This window comes from Pelobates fuscus, chromosome 5, assembly GCF_036172605.1.
Source record: "Pelobates fuscus isolate aPelFus1 chromosome 5, aPelFus1.pri, whole genome shotgun sequence".
Lineage (NCBI taxonomy): Eukaryota > Metazoa > Chordata > Amphibia > Anura > Pelobatidae > Pelobates > Pelobates fuscus.
This window is the reverse complement of record NC_086321.1, coordinates 328,833,713-328,847,879: the sequence shown is the minus strand read 5'-3', so window position 1 is coordinate 328,847,879 and position 14,167 is coordinate 328,833,713. Positions and strand designations below refer to the sequence as shown.

At 52.6% G+C, this 14,167-nt stretch overlaps 1 protein-coding gene across 1 annotated transcript in view; it reads right to left on the bottom strand.

The window, feature by feature from the left end:
• SGK2 (serum/glucocorticoid regulated kinase 2) overlaps positions 1-14,167 on the bottom strand; it is a 538,190-nt gene that overhangs the window by 224,603 nt on the left and 299,420 nt on the right. The gene's annotated exons all lie outside the window — the stretch shown is intronic.

Below are 14,167 nucleotides of genomic sequence, written 5' to 3'. Positions count from 1 at the left end.
ATGGTACGATCGGGGGGCCCGAAGGAGAATCTTTACCATAGGACAAAAGGTGTTGGTACTCAAGCCGGTAAAGACAGATAAATTGCAAGCATCATGGCAGGGCCCCTACCAGATTGTAGAGAAACGGGGCGACACAACTTATGTCATAGCCAGTTGCCACGACAACAACCTTAGGAGGACGTTCCATGTAAACATGCTCAAAGAATACTTGGAACGACCCGAGAACGTGACAGCCGTATGTTGTCCTCCCCAGGAAGACCCCGACAGTCTACCCATCCCCGACCTATTAGAAAAAAGTCCCCCCACAGGGATAGTATCCCAGGTTCAGATAGGAGACCGACTTAACCCCACTGAAAGGGAGCAGCTCAATACACTCCTCCGGGCCAAACACCTCACCTTCTCCCAGAAGCCAGGGTACACTACCCTAACTACCCACCAGGTCGACACTCCCGGGCAAACGCCCTTACGCCAGCCCCCGTATCGCATCCCCGAGGCAGTTAGAACAGGAATGAAGCAGGAGATAGATGAGATGCTCCAACTCGGGGTGATTGAGCCCTCCGATAGTCCCTGGGCCTCCCCGGTTGTCCTGGTACCCAAGAAAGATGGGACGACCCGGTTTTGTGTAGATTACCGGAGGCTCAATGAAAAAACAGTGACGGACGCGTACCCGATGCCCAGGGTAGACGAGCTACTCGATCGTATAGCCAGGGGAAATTACCTGACCACTATCGACCTCTGCAAGGGTTACTGGCAGATTCCCCTGGCCCCGGAGGCTATCCCCAAGTCGGCATTCGTCACCCCATTCGGCTTATACCAGTTTAAGGTAATGCCGTTTGGGATGAAGAATGCCCCAGCTACATTCCAGCGCTTGGTGGATAGGCTCCTGGATGGCTTCCAGAGTTTTGCCTGTGCATACCTGGACGACATAGCGATTCACAGTGAGTCCTGGGAGGACCACTTAGCTCATGTAGGAATGGTTCTGGATCAGATCCGGGCTGCTGGCCTGACTCTGAAACCAGAAAAATGTCACTTTGGGATGGCCGAGGTACAGTACCTGGGTCACCGGGTGGGGTGCGGAAAACAGCGACCAGAGCCAGCCAAGATAGAAGCTGTTGCCAATTGGCCCACCCCCATCACTAAAACCCAGGTTTTGGCCTTTCTGGGCACGGCAGGGTACTACAGACGATTTGTACCCGACTACAGCACACTTGCCAAACCTCTGACTGACTTGACCAAGAAAAACTTACCTCGACAGGTCCTGTGGTCTCCCAACTGTGAAAAGGCTTTCCAGGCTCTCAAAAACGCTTTGGTTAATGCTCCTGTCTTGGCGGCTCCAGCTCTTAATAAACGTTTTATCGTCCATACAGACGCTTCCATGTTCGGGCTGGGAGCCGTCCTCAGCCAAGTAGGTGAAGATGGAGGGGAACATCCAGTTGCCTACATCAGCCGGAAGCTCCTACCCCGCGAAGTCAGCTATGCAGCGGTCGAAAAGGAGTGTTTGGCCTTGGTGTGGGCATTAAAGAAATTGACTCCCTATTTATATGGACAAGAGTTCACTCTGGTCACCGACCATAACCCGTTGGTGTGGCTAAACCGGGTCTCTGGAGATAACGGCAGGTTATTACGTTGGAGCTTATCATTGCAACCCTTCAATTTTACCATTACCTACCGACCCGGGAAACAGAATGGCAACGCGGACGGGTTGTCCAGACAAACGGACCTCAGCCCAGCATAACCTGCGGTCTGGACAGCCTTAGTCTGCCCCGAAAAGGGGTCAGACGGTGTCTGCCAGAGTGTTCCACAAAAAGGGAGCACTGTTACAAAAACCTTATTGATCTATGTGCCTTTAAATGTTATCTGCACTTGTCTGACTTATTTGCAGTCGTTGGTATGGTTCAGCACGAATCCTTTGTGTTAACGTATAGGTGGCCGCCATTTCAAGACGTTGCACGTGTTCGCGGCCATCTTACGTACGACCAGCGGTGTTTGCCAGCAATCGTCTGGAACTAAAAACGGAGACGCACCCAGGCGAACACCGCTGAGACCTCCAGGATAGTATAACTTCGTGCTGGACCTACCGAACGGCTCACCGTTCGGTAGGACGATTACCCTTCGCAGGGGGAGTACAGCGACCCCCAGGATACCTATGGATGTCAATGGGTTCGTGGAGTTTCACCGTACGAACGGAGACCGACCGCAAGGCCTAAACGTGTGGAACCATTTTCGGCCAGGAAGTCTGAGCGGTCGGTCAAAACTTTGAAAACCCATAACTCTCGAACCATTCATCCGAACTGGTTGGTTTTCGGATATGTTGCTCCCCGGAACAAGATCGGTACAGCGGTGTAGAATTGAAAGGGGTACCCCCTGGTTTTGGGGTACATCCAGAACTTGGTGAAAAATATGTACTGCATAATTATGTTAACTGTTTATCTGAGGGGAGGAGATGTGTGGGAGGTATCCAATATGTGATTGGTGATTTTATGCCTCCCCCTGGGAGTATACTTTTTGTATGTAACGACAATAAAAAGCAGGCTGGTCAGCCCAGTCCTCAGTTCTTACTTGACCCTCAAATCGCAGCCTCGACTCGTTTTGTTGGGTAGAAAGGTATCCTAGCTATGCTATAGCTAGTGGGATTGTTCTACACTTACAGGACTCTTATGGAATATTACGGAAAACCTCTCTCTCCTCTTCAGCCACTAGGAATCCAGACGACTAAGCGGTCCAGCTCTCAGCAAGCCTAAGGGTAACCGTAACACCGCCTATACAAGGTGAGAATGGAAAATAGAGAAAGGAAGGAAAACACAGAGTATAGGTATACTTACATGAGCGTAAAGGTATACTTACATGAGATCTCATCCCTCGAGGGTGCGGAGGGTGGGAAAATACTCGCCTCCTGTCATTATTAAAATTAAGATTATAAGTACACTAGCGCTAGCATAATCTTCAATTTTACCACATGACAGGAGGCTTCATATTTTGCATTTTTAACACTGAAACAGGAGAGACGTGGCTGCCCCCGAGTTCGGGCGGAAGTAGAAGGTCCGAAAGGTTGATTCTCGTGACCAATCTGCGGCTCGTAGGATGTCTGCCAGGGACGCTCCTGCGACGAAAGCTGAGGAGGCCGCCGCACCCCGGACGGAGTGGGCTCCGAAGGTCTCCTCTACGCCCGCCAGAGTTAGAATCCATCTTACCCATCTGGCCAGGGTGGTGGTAGAGACTGGTACGTGGGGTCTAACGTAGGACACCAAGAGTTGGCCCGAAGGTGAGACCCGTAATCGGGATGTGACTTCCACGTACCGATGTAGGGTGGACACCACGCAGAGAAGCGGTTCTGTAGGGAAAAAGGGGTAGAAAACTGATGTGGAGTCGGATTTCGTAAGGCGTGAAATTTGGAAGGTAACTCCCTCCGGGGAGACCGAGAAAGCATCGATGTCGAATGCTCGTACGTCCGAGACTCTGCGGAACGAGACCAGACAAAGCAGAAGCGTCAGTTTGGCTGATAGCTGTCGGAGCGAGAGTCTGTTGTTGTCCGGCCAGTCCCTAAGGAATTGTAGGACAATCTCGACATCCCACAGTCGGGAATATTTAGGTCTTGGAGGCCTCTGTAGTCTGATGCCCCTGAGAAGACGGCATACCAGTGGGTCTTTTCCAACGGGGATCCCCCGGGCCGGTACGTGGGCTGCCGAAATTGCGGAGCGTACTACGTTGAGGGACCAAAAAGATCGGCCCATGGAGAAGAGGTGGGAGAGGAAATTCAAGATGGCTGCTATAGGTGCCGTAAAGGGATCGAAATTCCGCACACTGCACCAAGTAGACCAGGAGTTCCATGCTGATAAGTAACATCGTCTGGTTCCTGGCGCCCATGAGTCCCATAGGAGGTCTCGAGACGTAAGTCTTCGGTTTGCCAGGCTCCCCTGAAAGCGTCCAAGCCACCAGCGTGAGACGGTCTTCCAGGATGAGCGGGTGTTGGTTCCCTTTCGGGTCCGTAAGGAGCGTTGGATAAGACGGTATGAGGAGAGGATCCTTGTAGGATGCTGTTAGGAGGTCCGGAAACCATGGTTGACCCGGCCATAGGGGTGAGATGAGGAGCAGGGAGCCGCGTTGGGCCTTCAGGTATTGCATCATCCTTGCCACCATGGCGAATGGGGGAAAGGCATACGCTCCCAAGGGAGGCCAAGGTTGGAGAAATGCTACTGCCTTGCTCTCTGGATCCGGGAGCCAGCTGAAGTACTCGTCTGTCTGCCTGTTGTTGCGGGAAGCAAAAAGGTCGAGGTGGAGGGGACCCCTCCTGTCCGAAAGACGTTGGAAGATCGCTGGGTCCAGTCTCCAGTCGCTGCTGTCCCGCCAGTGGCGTGAGAACCAGTCCGCTGTCAGGTTCGTTTCTCCCGGGAGGTATTCTGCCATGAGGGAGATTCTTCGGGGTAGACAGAATTCGAAGATGTCCTTGGTGATCTTTGAAAGGAGCCTGGATCGGGCTCCCCCCAGGCGGTTGATGTAGCGGACCGCCGAGATGTTGTCCATCCGGAGGAGGATGCAGCAGTCCGTCCGGTCCCTCGCTAGGCTGCGGATCGCGAATGACCCCGCCAGGAGTTCCAAGCAGTTTATGTGGAGGTTGGTTTCCTGAGAAGTCCAAGTGCCCCTGTCGATCCGCCCTCGCCTGTGGTGCCCCAGCCCCAAAGGCTGGCGTCCGATTCCAGGACGATGTCGGGAGTATCCCCGAAGATGGCTCGGCCATTCCAGGCTTCCATGCTGTCCAGCCACCATCCGAGTTCTTCCTTGACTTCTTCCGTTATTGGAATGGACTGGTCGTAGGACGGGTTCTGGCAGAGGAAGGAGGCCTTCAGATGTTGCATCGCCCTGTAGTGTAGTGGGCCCGGGAAGATTGCCTGTATGGATGCGGACAGAAGTCCTACGATCCGAGCTAGGTTGCGTAGTGGAATGGTGCGGCAGCGGATGACTCTGCGCAGTTCCTTCTTGATGGCTGTGATCTTTGAGATCGGGAGTCGTAGGGTGCTGGTCCTGGAGTCGATCTCGAAGCCTAGGAACTGTATCGTCTGGGTTGCGGATAGTTCCGATTTTTGGTAGTTCACCACGAAGCCTAGGGACGTCAGGAGTTGAATGGTATATCGTGTGTGTTGCGTTAGACTGCACCTGTCTGAGGAGAACAGTAGCAGGTCGTCCAGGTAGATAATGCACCGAATTCCTTGAGTTCGTAGTCGTGAAACGACTGGTTTGAGAAGTTTGGTGAAGCACCACGGCGCTGAGCTTAGGCCGAAAGGGAGGCATGTGAACTGCCAGGGTTGGTTTCGCCATAGGAATCTGAGGAATTGACGGCAAGATGCGTGGATGGGGACCGACAGGTAAGCGTCCTTGAGGTCTAGCCTCGTAAACCAGTCCCTGTCTTGGAGGAGATCTCTCAGAAGATGAATGCCTTCCATCTTGAAGTGCCTGTACATTACAAAAGCGTTGAGCCCCTTCAGATTTATAACCGGACGGAACTCTCCGGATTTCTTTTTTACTAGAAAAATGTTGCTGAAGAAACCCTGTCCGTCGGGGGCCGGCTCTATCGCCCCTTTCGTTTCGAGCTCTCGTAGTTCGCCGTTGATCAGGCGGCGGTCCTCCTCGGAGCATTGAATGGGGTGTGGGTGAGTGAGCTGGTAGGGGGGTTCTATGAAGTCGATGACGTAGCCCCGAACCGTCTGGAGGATCCATGCGTCTGTGGAGATGGTCATCCAGTTCTGAAAAGATAGAGCAATAGCTTGCTCTGCCACGGTTACGAGGTCCTCTGCCTAGGTCTGCTCCTCGGGTATAGGAGAAGGGTTGTCTGAAGCCCACTTCCAGGTAGAAGGGTTGTGGTCTGTGTGACCGGGGGCCAGAAGGGCAGAAACGGCTGGCTGCACGGCCCCTGTAGCGGCCAGCCCATCCAAAAACACCCCGACTGGGGTAGCCTCTGAAGACTCGCTTCATGGATGTCTGAGCTTTATTCAGGGACGTAAAAATTTTAACATGCTTGTTCAGCTCTTTTAAGAAGGGTTCCCCAAATAGTTTGCCCTGTGCCAACGGTCCCAGTTCCTTGGTGCCCAATTCCACCAGTTTTCCATCAATACGGAGTAAGGCTGCCTTGCGCCTCTCAGAGGAGAGGGCTACGTTGGTGTTGCCAACGAAACAGAAGCACCTTTGTGCCCATTCTCTGATGTCGTGTGCCCATTCCTTGACCATGCTAGAGTCAAATTGATCGGCTCTGGTGAAAGCATCATCTGCCAGGTATAATATGCGTGAGAGTGGGCCGATAGCGTCCAGAAGCTTGTCCTGGACCCCGTGGAATCCCTTCTCCACGCCCCGTCGAGGGTCGCGGCCACCCCGGGACATAAAGGTGTTCATCACCTGGTCAAACTCCGGGGTTTGAGTTACGTGGTCGGGAAGCGAGGGGCGCGGGCATTCCGAGCGTAGACGGTTGCGCACCGTTTTATCAAGTGGTTTGCGAAGCCAGCGGTGCATAAATTGGGAGAGGTGGTCGGGGGGCGTCCAGTCCCCAGAGCGTGGGTGGCGGATATTGCGAGGGTCAAAAAGACGTTGCCCTGTGGGGTCTAGGATGGCTTCCTCTTCCTGAGTAGGTGTGAGGTCGTCTGGTAACTGACTGTCATCTAGGAAGGTGCCTCGTAGGAGGCCCGTATGGGAGCCGGAGTCCGAGTCCCAGTTGTCATCTTGCGGATCCGAGTCCGCGGCTTGCCACTCGTCCAACGCGGCCATAGAGCGCGTGTGTTCTTCACCCTCATCCGAGGAGTAGTGGGCAGGTGTAGGTGGGCTGGCCTATGTCGTTTAGGCGCCTTACCCTTGCCCGGTGCGTCGCCCGCTTTCTCACCTTTCCAGTGACGCTTGGTGGGGCGTGGGTCTGCCAGTACGTGTGACTCCGAAGCCTCAGAGTCCTCGTCCTGAGGTTGGGTCAGCGTGGCTTTTTAGATTTGTCGTAGATGCCGACATAACTCTGGACAGTGCTTTTTCCATAGAGGCGGAGATGGCTTCCGCAATCATAGACTGGAAGTCCGCAGGAGTTTGGGATGCTTCCATCGTGATTAGGTTGGCACAGGGTAGATGGCTAGGGGTCAAGTAACTAGGTATGCACTCAGTAACAATAAAGTTAGCAATAACAACACCCCAGCAGGATGTGTAGCAGTATAGGTACAAGTAGTAGTACCAGGAAAAACAAACCCCAGCAGGGTAAATTGGGTTTTTGTCTTACTGGGCTGCACCCAGGAATGTATATGTATATATATCTGTGAGGGTGGCACGAAATCCATCTAATCTGATAGCAATATGGGGTTGGACTGTCCCTTTAACATATACATATATAGGTGGCACGAAATCCACCTGAAGGCAGCAGTGTAATAAGGGCTTCACCCTGTAGAATTAAGGGTGGCACGAAATCCACCCAGTAAATAAGTAGGGAACAACGAATTGACAGTGGAATCACCACTGAGTAGGGCCAGCAGCCTCTGAGTCCTTACAGGACGATAGTGACCCCTGCCAGAGCGATAAGTGCGTTTTCGGAACAAATCTTGTATCCCAGACGGCTGGGATATGAGGAGAGCGTGCGGTCGGAGCCTGCACTAGATCGCGGAACTCCCAAAATGGAGGACCGAGAATCTCGCGAGACGCGAGATCCAAGATGGCCGCCGGGAAGCCGGGAAGAGGTTTCCATGCGTGTCGGCAATACAGAATGCGGATGGGGAGCCGCAGGGGAGTAATGGAGACAGGGTGAGCGTTACCCTGAGGGAGAAAAGAGCTGGGAGGCCAGCGAAGCGGAGGGGAAACGGAGGAGTCCCTGAGAGCAGGGGAAAAAAGGAAGGTAAAACGAAATAAATCGAAAAATCACATGAAGAAGGTAGAACATGAGATAAACATGTAATAAAGGGGGTAAAGCCCCTCAGGATAGGAGGGGGAAGTCCCCCAGAGGAAAAACAGTAATATAAGAAAAGAAAATATACATATATAACAGGAATACAATGTAAATAAAGGGAAGAGCCTGAAACTCTGACCTGTCTGCTGATGGAGCAGTAAAGAAAGAGGGGGAGGAGCCTCATCTCTGTGAATACTATACCTCCTACTATTTTTTAAATTTCTATAAGGCTACTTAAAAAGTGTCTTATAATGGTCTGTAATAAGAGCATTGAGTATATATAAAATGCTAAATTAATGTGATAAAAACACAGTTCAATAAAATGCAGTGTCAAACTAAACAATTACAGTGGTAGTGTTTTTATGTATATACTCACAATGCATATCATATATCTGCTTTATACTAAATGACAACTATAATGAAAGTGACATTACTATCCAAAAAAACCCTCCTCAAATACATACCTCGGGTCACCTCCAAAGTGGCCTCTGAAGCTGAGGGATCTTGGCGGGGTGCTTAACCCCAAAGGGAACCTGGTCTGGATTCCAAACTTACATAGTAAAGAGGAATTGGGAACCCGCAACATGCATTTCGCAGGAGTGGTGTTGCTGTAGTGACCAAAATTCATACATAATACAGATTAAGGAATAACGCACATGTAAAAATCTATTTTGACATTTTATAAGGCTACTTAAAATCACTTTTCTCAGAGAGCACCGCGGGAGGAAGGAGGCAGCAGCAGGTAGCAGCATGGGGAGGAGAGGCAGGAATGAGCTGCTGCTCATTCCCACTCCCATCAGCCTCAGCCAGCTCTAAGCTGAGTTGAAGATCAATGATCTCCTCCGCTGTGAATAGATTTTTGGATCCGCTCTCAATTAATAATTAGTCTTCGGGGGCGTGGCCTAGCAGCGGAGCGGAATGGCTGCCTAATCTCTGAGCTCCTCCGTACTCGCCCTGCAAATCACTAGAAAGCTGCCCCAAACGCAAATATGGGGAAACACACTAAGACTGGGGGTACCCCCAAACCATCGGGCACCCGCCCACCTGCAATCCAGGCGTCGGTCAGGCAATACATGACCACACAGCCGGACCCATCATCCCAGGCCTCCGCTGAGGCCTTCCTGTACTCGGAGGCCTCATCCATGAGCCCGAACTCCCAGGTCGGCGAAGCGAGCGGAGAGGCCACAGATCACCCACCGGCAGACTGGATGGCCCTGCTGAGAGCACTGCCCACCAGAGCCGACTTGACCCAAGCCACATCAGCCCTCCATGCCTCGATCCGGAACTGATGAGAGCAGACATGCAAGGTATGGCAGACCGCATGGCGCGGCTGGAAGAGGAACAAGACAACCTCACCGTGGCCCACACAACCACAGAGTCCACGCTTCACGGCCACACTGCCCACTTGCAAGCCATGGCTCGCCATGTCGAAGATCTCGACAACAGGGGCCGCAGAAACAACCTGCGGATCCGAGGCCTACCTGAAGGCGAAGAACCCTCAACCCGGCTCACTGACACACTTACCATCTTATTTAACAACCTTCTAGGCCGTCCTACGGACACGCCGATCGACTTTGTCCGAGCACACAGGGCACTAAGACCCAGAGGCCCTGAAGGAGCGCCGCCGAGAGATGTAATATGCTGCTTAACTATCTTCTCCCTCAAAGAAGACATACTACAGGCGGCTCGCAATGCGGGACCCATCACCCATGAGGATCACCCTATCCAAATATTTCCTGATCTTTGCCCGGCCACATTGGGCTACCGCAGGGCTCTGAAACCCCTCACTCGAGCCCTGACAGCTCAGAAGGTGAGATACCGATGGACTTTCCCGACCGGCCTAACTGCTCACACTCCTAGCGGTCCCATGCCGGTACGCAATCAACAGGACCTGCGAGATCTCACTGTCGAGCTCCAGCTACCACCCTTAAACATGACTTGGCCTGACCCGCTAGACTTCTACACTGGCCCACCCAGGCCAGCACGAGACGACCCGCTGCCACAAAGAAGAACCAGATCCAGAATGGAGACGGCACGACCAGCCGGCAACCCCCGTTGAGTTCCGCGGCTCCTGAGAGACTCTGAGACCCACCGATCGAGGTATCTGCCTATAGACTATAACCTGCTGGGGAGCTTACCATAAGGTACCTCACTAACCACACCGAACTGCCGGACTCCCTCTTTTGTTTCACTTTTGGGTGGGGGGCTTGAACGGGGGATTTGACGACCCAGCGGCTTACGCTATGCTCCGATCACCACTCCGATAGGGAACATTCTCTTAACCAGCTGAGCTGCCGTAAGGGGACTGACTCTGCCACACCACCAAACACGGGCCACAGAGACGTGGAGACTCGATGCCACCGACACATCTTGAGAACACTGGTAACGGAGATATAGAGTCTTTGTCGGAGGGCCCAACCTCTCCCTTTATAGAAGTGGATGGGTATATAGCATGAGGAAGGGTAGGCAGGAGAGGGACACAGCCACCACACACACACTTGCCGCTAGAGCTCAGGGCCACACCACGACACACCACCTAACTAGACACGCCATGAAGCTCACACACACACACAACTTATAAGGCTTGACGCCTGGTTCGCACGACACACACAAATTTTAAGATACCCCACTCACAAGATCACGGATAACCTAGGGGCTAGAGTACTCTTTGGGCAGGGCGGGTAGGGGGACGCTAGAGGGGCCTTCCACGTGGGAGTTTTTTGTCACCGCTATAGGTGACCCCGCGGGGAAACACCCCGTCCTTTTCTTTTTTTTTTTCTCTCCCCTCTCTGAACCGGGACCCCGGAGAGGGACCATGTATACCCGAGAGGCATTTGGTAACCAGTAGGCCACGTTCCCACCTGGCCGGGGTGTCAGGAAGAAAGGCAAGGGGACTCGACCGAACCGCTAGTACGGACGGGACGACTCCACCTCGGCCTACACCCGAGCCATTACTTTGTATATTGTTGTTTATTGTTTGACTTGTGTTTATTTTATTTTGTCTCTGTACCTACTCCTAGGCACTAAAAGTCCGGCTGCGGTGTCCGCGAGGGGATTCGGGAAGGGGCCTCATCAGGGACCACCCGTCCAGGTAATACTCTCTCCCTACACCCCAGAAACGCACCTCCCCTGAACCCACCCAACACCTGGGTAGTAACACAGCCCGTAGGCCCACCACTTATCTGTCCACATTACCCCTGACAGAGAGGTCAACCGGAGTTACGTCATGCAGACCCCGAAACCGCTAGCCATGGCGGACATCAACATTATCTCTATTAACGCCAAGGGCCTCAACCAACCTGAAAAACGATCACAGGCGCTCCGCCACTTTCACAGCCAAAGAGCCCACATAGTATTTATACAGGAGACCCATTTTAAGGAAGGTCTGACACCTAGAATGACTGACAAAAGGTTCGCCCAATGCTACCTCAGCAACAACCCCTTAGGGAAATCCAAAGGTACGGCCATCCTCCTTCATAAATCCCTACATTTCACACCCACAGCAACCCTGAAAGATGACTGGGGAAGGTTTATATGCTTTAAGGGAACGATAGCCGACCGTACGTACACGCTAGCCAACCTGTATGCTCCTAACACTGCTCAACACCGTTTCATGACTAGATCGCTGAAAGCCATCATGGCCTTCACGGAGGGTTGTCTGATCATGGGGGGAGACCATAATGTGGCCCTACAACCAAGCCTAGACACATCTGCGGGCACCTCAACGATACCCAGACATGTGTTGACTACTATCAACAAAACCCTTAGAGACCAACGCCTGACAGACTGCTGGAGGGCGATACACCCTGACGACAGAGACTTCACCTTCTATTCCAATCCAAACAAGACGTACTCCAGACTGGACTACTTTTTCCTGCAACACTACTACCTGACAGATGTTAAGTCAGTGACGATTGGAACCGCGACATGGTCAGACCATGCACCACTCACCATGACGCTGACATCTCCCCTCTACAAACCGACGTGCAGCAACTGGCGACTGAACGAAGCCTTACTTAATGACCTAACAGTAACCACGGAATCCCGAACCAAACTTACTCAATACTTCACAGACAATGTTACCCCAGACGTGACACCCCTCTGTGTGTGGGAGGCCCACAAATGCGTTATACGAGGCTACTTCATAGCTAAAAGCGCAGCCATGAAAAAAGAAAAGGCTGCTAGAATGGCGACCATAATCGCGGAGATACAGGTGGTGGAGGCCAGGCACAAACTAACACGGCTCCAGAGCGATGGTGCCAAGTTACTGACACTACGCAGGGAACTGGCATCCATCATGAACGCCAACCACCAAAGGGCGCACCTGCGCACCAAAGCTTTCTTTCATACACACGCCAACAAATGCGGGGCCTTGTTGGCCTGTATGATCGCCAAAAAGAGAGCAGAATCCTACATACCTACAATTCGCGACAAAGACGGACGACTGAAACAACTCCCGGGGGACATGGCAGAGACTATACGGGAATACTACGCGGGGCTTTATGCCATACACCCCGACAGGGAGCCACCGCGTCAGGGAGACGTCCTACCAGAGACCAGACAATACCTACACGCACGCATACAAAAACGACTTCCCCGGGAAGCCACGAATGCCCTTGACGAACCGATCACACGACACGAGCTAGCCTGGGCCATAAAAGAGTCGAAATTGGGCAAATGCCCGGGCCCTGACGGTCTTCCCACTAGATACTATAAAAAGTTTGCTGACGTATTATCCCCACACACTGCCCTTAACGCCCTACGGGACGGAGCCAGCCTACCCACACAGACTCTAGCGGCCAACATCTCCCTAATCCCAAAGGAAGGTAAAAACCCGGAACTCTGTGCAAGCTACAGACCTATCTCCCTACTAAATTGTGACCTTAAACTCTTCGCAAAAATACTAGCCCGCAGACTACAAACCTACCTCCCTGATCTCATACATAGGGACCAGGCAGGGTTCACGCCCCAGAGAGAAGCGAGAGACAACACCATCAGGACACTCGATCTCATTCACAGGGCACAATGCAGTCGGGAAGGCCTCCTCTTGCTCTCCACAGATGCGGAGAAGGCCTTCGACCGCATAGATTGGGGCTACATGCTAGCGGTATTAGAAGCGATAGGTCTGGGCCCGCATATGATGAGCTGGATACGAGCACTGTACTCTAAACCCACAGCAAGGGTATGCGTGAACGGGTTGTTCACGAACCCGTTCCCCATCCGGAATGGCACAAGACAGGGATGCCCTTTGTCCCCACTGCTGTTTGTACTGGCACTGGAGCCCTTTCTTAACTCTGTCCGGGACAACCAGGCCATAAGAGGGATGCAAATAGGGCGGACGAGACACGTAGTGGCTGCCTTTGTAGATGATCTGCTGTTTTATGTCACCCAGCCTGAAACGTCAATGCCAGCAATCATGGCAGAGTTCCAGCTCTACGGCCAATTATCGAACTTCAAAATTAACCTCTCCAAATCTTCAGTTCTGAATGTCTCGATCCCACCCAATAGAGTAGAAGCCCTGAAACACACACTCCCATTCCAATGGTCTGACATCACTATAAGATACTTAGGCACCTCCATACCAAGAGACCTGTCACAAATATACACCGCTAATTTTCAACCCCTCCTGACCGCAATACGCAGAGACCTGGAGGAATGGACTAAAGTCCGTCTTTCCTGGTTTGGACGCATTGGAGTATTGAAAATGAACATTCTACCCAGGCTGCTCTACTTGTTCCAGACACTACCAATCCACATACCTGAGGCATACTTCTCAACGCTGCGCTCCATGGCACTAAGATTTACATGGCACAACCTGCAGGCACGGGTCAAACACGACACTCTCACGCTACCAAAACGGAAGGGTGGCCTGGCCCTCCCAGACTTCCAGGTCTATTACAAAGCAACCCATCTCCAGAGGGTGATGGAATGGTCCAAATCGGAGGTCCACAAGTTGTGGAAGGAAATAGAGTCAGACCAGATAACCAGACCGATAGGGCTCTTACCGTGGCTAGACCACCACCAGGGCAGACAGCTGGCTAACCCACACCCACTAATTAGAGCGACCTTAATGGTTTGGCATAAAGTGGGGACACCCTCCTCCCTCACCACACCCATTTCCCCACTCTTACCCCTGACACATAATGACGCCTTCCCACCCGGACTAGACGCAGGCCCGTTTCAACAAATGTTAGGAAACTCGCTACCTAGACTCTGCCACGCTACCACCAACGGCACGATACGGACTCTTGAGTCCCTGTTGCCCGTGGA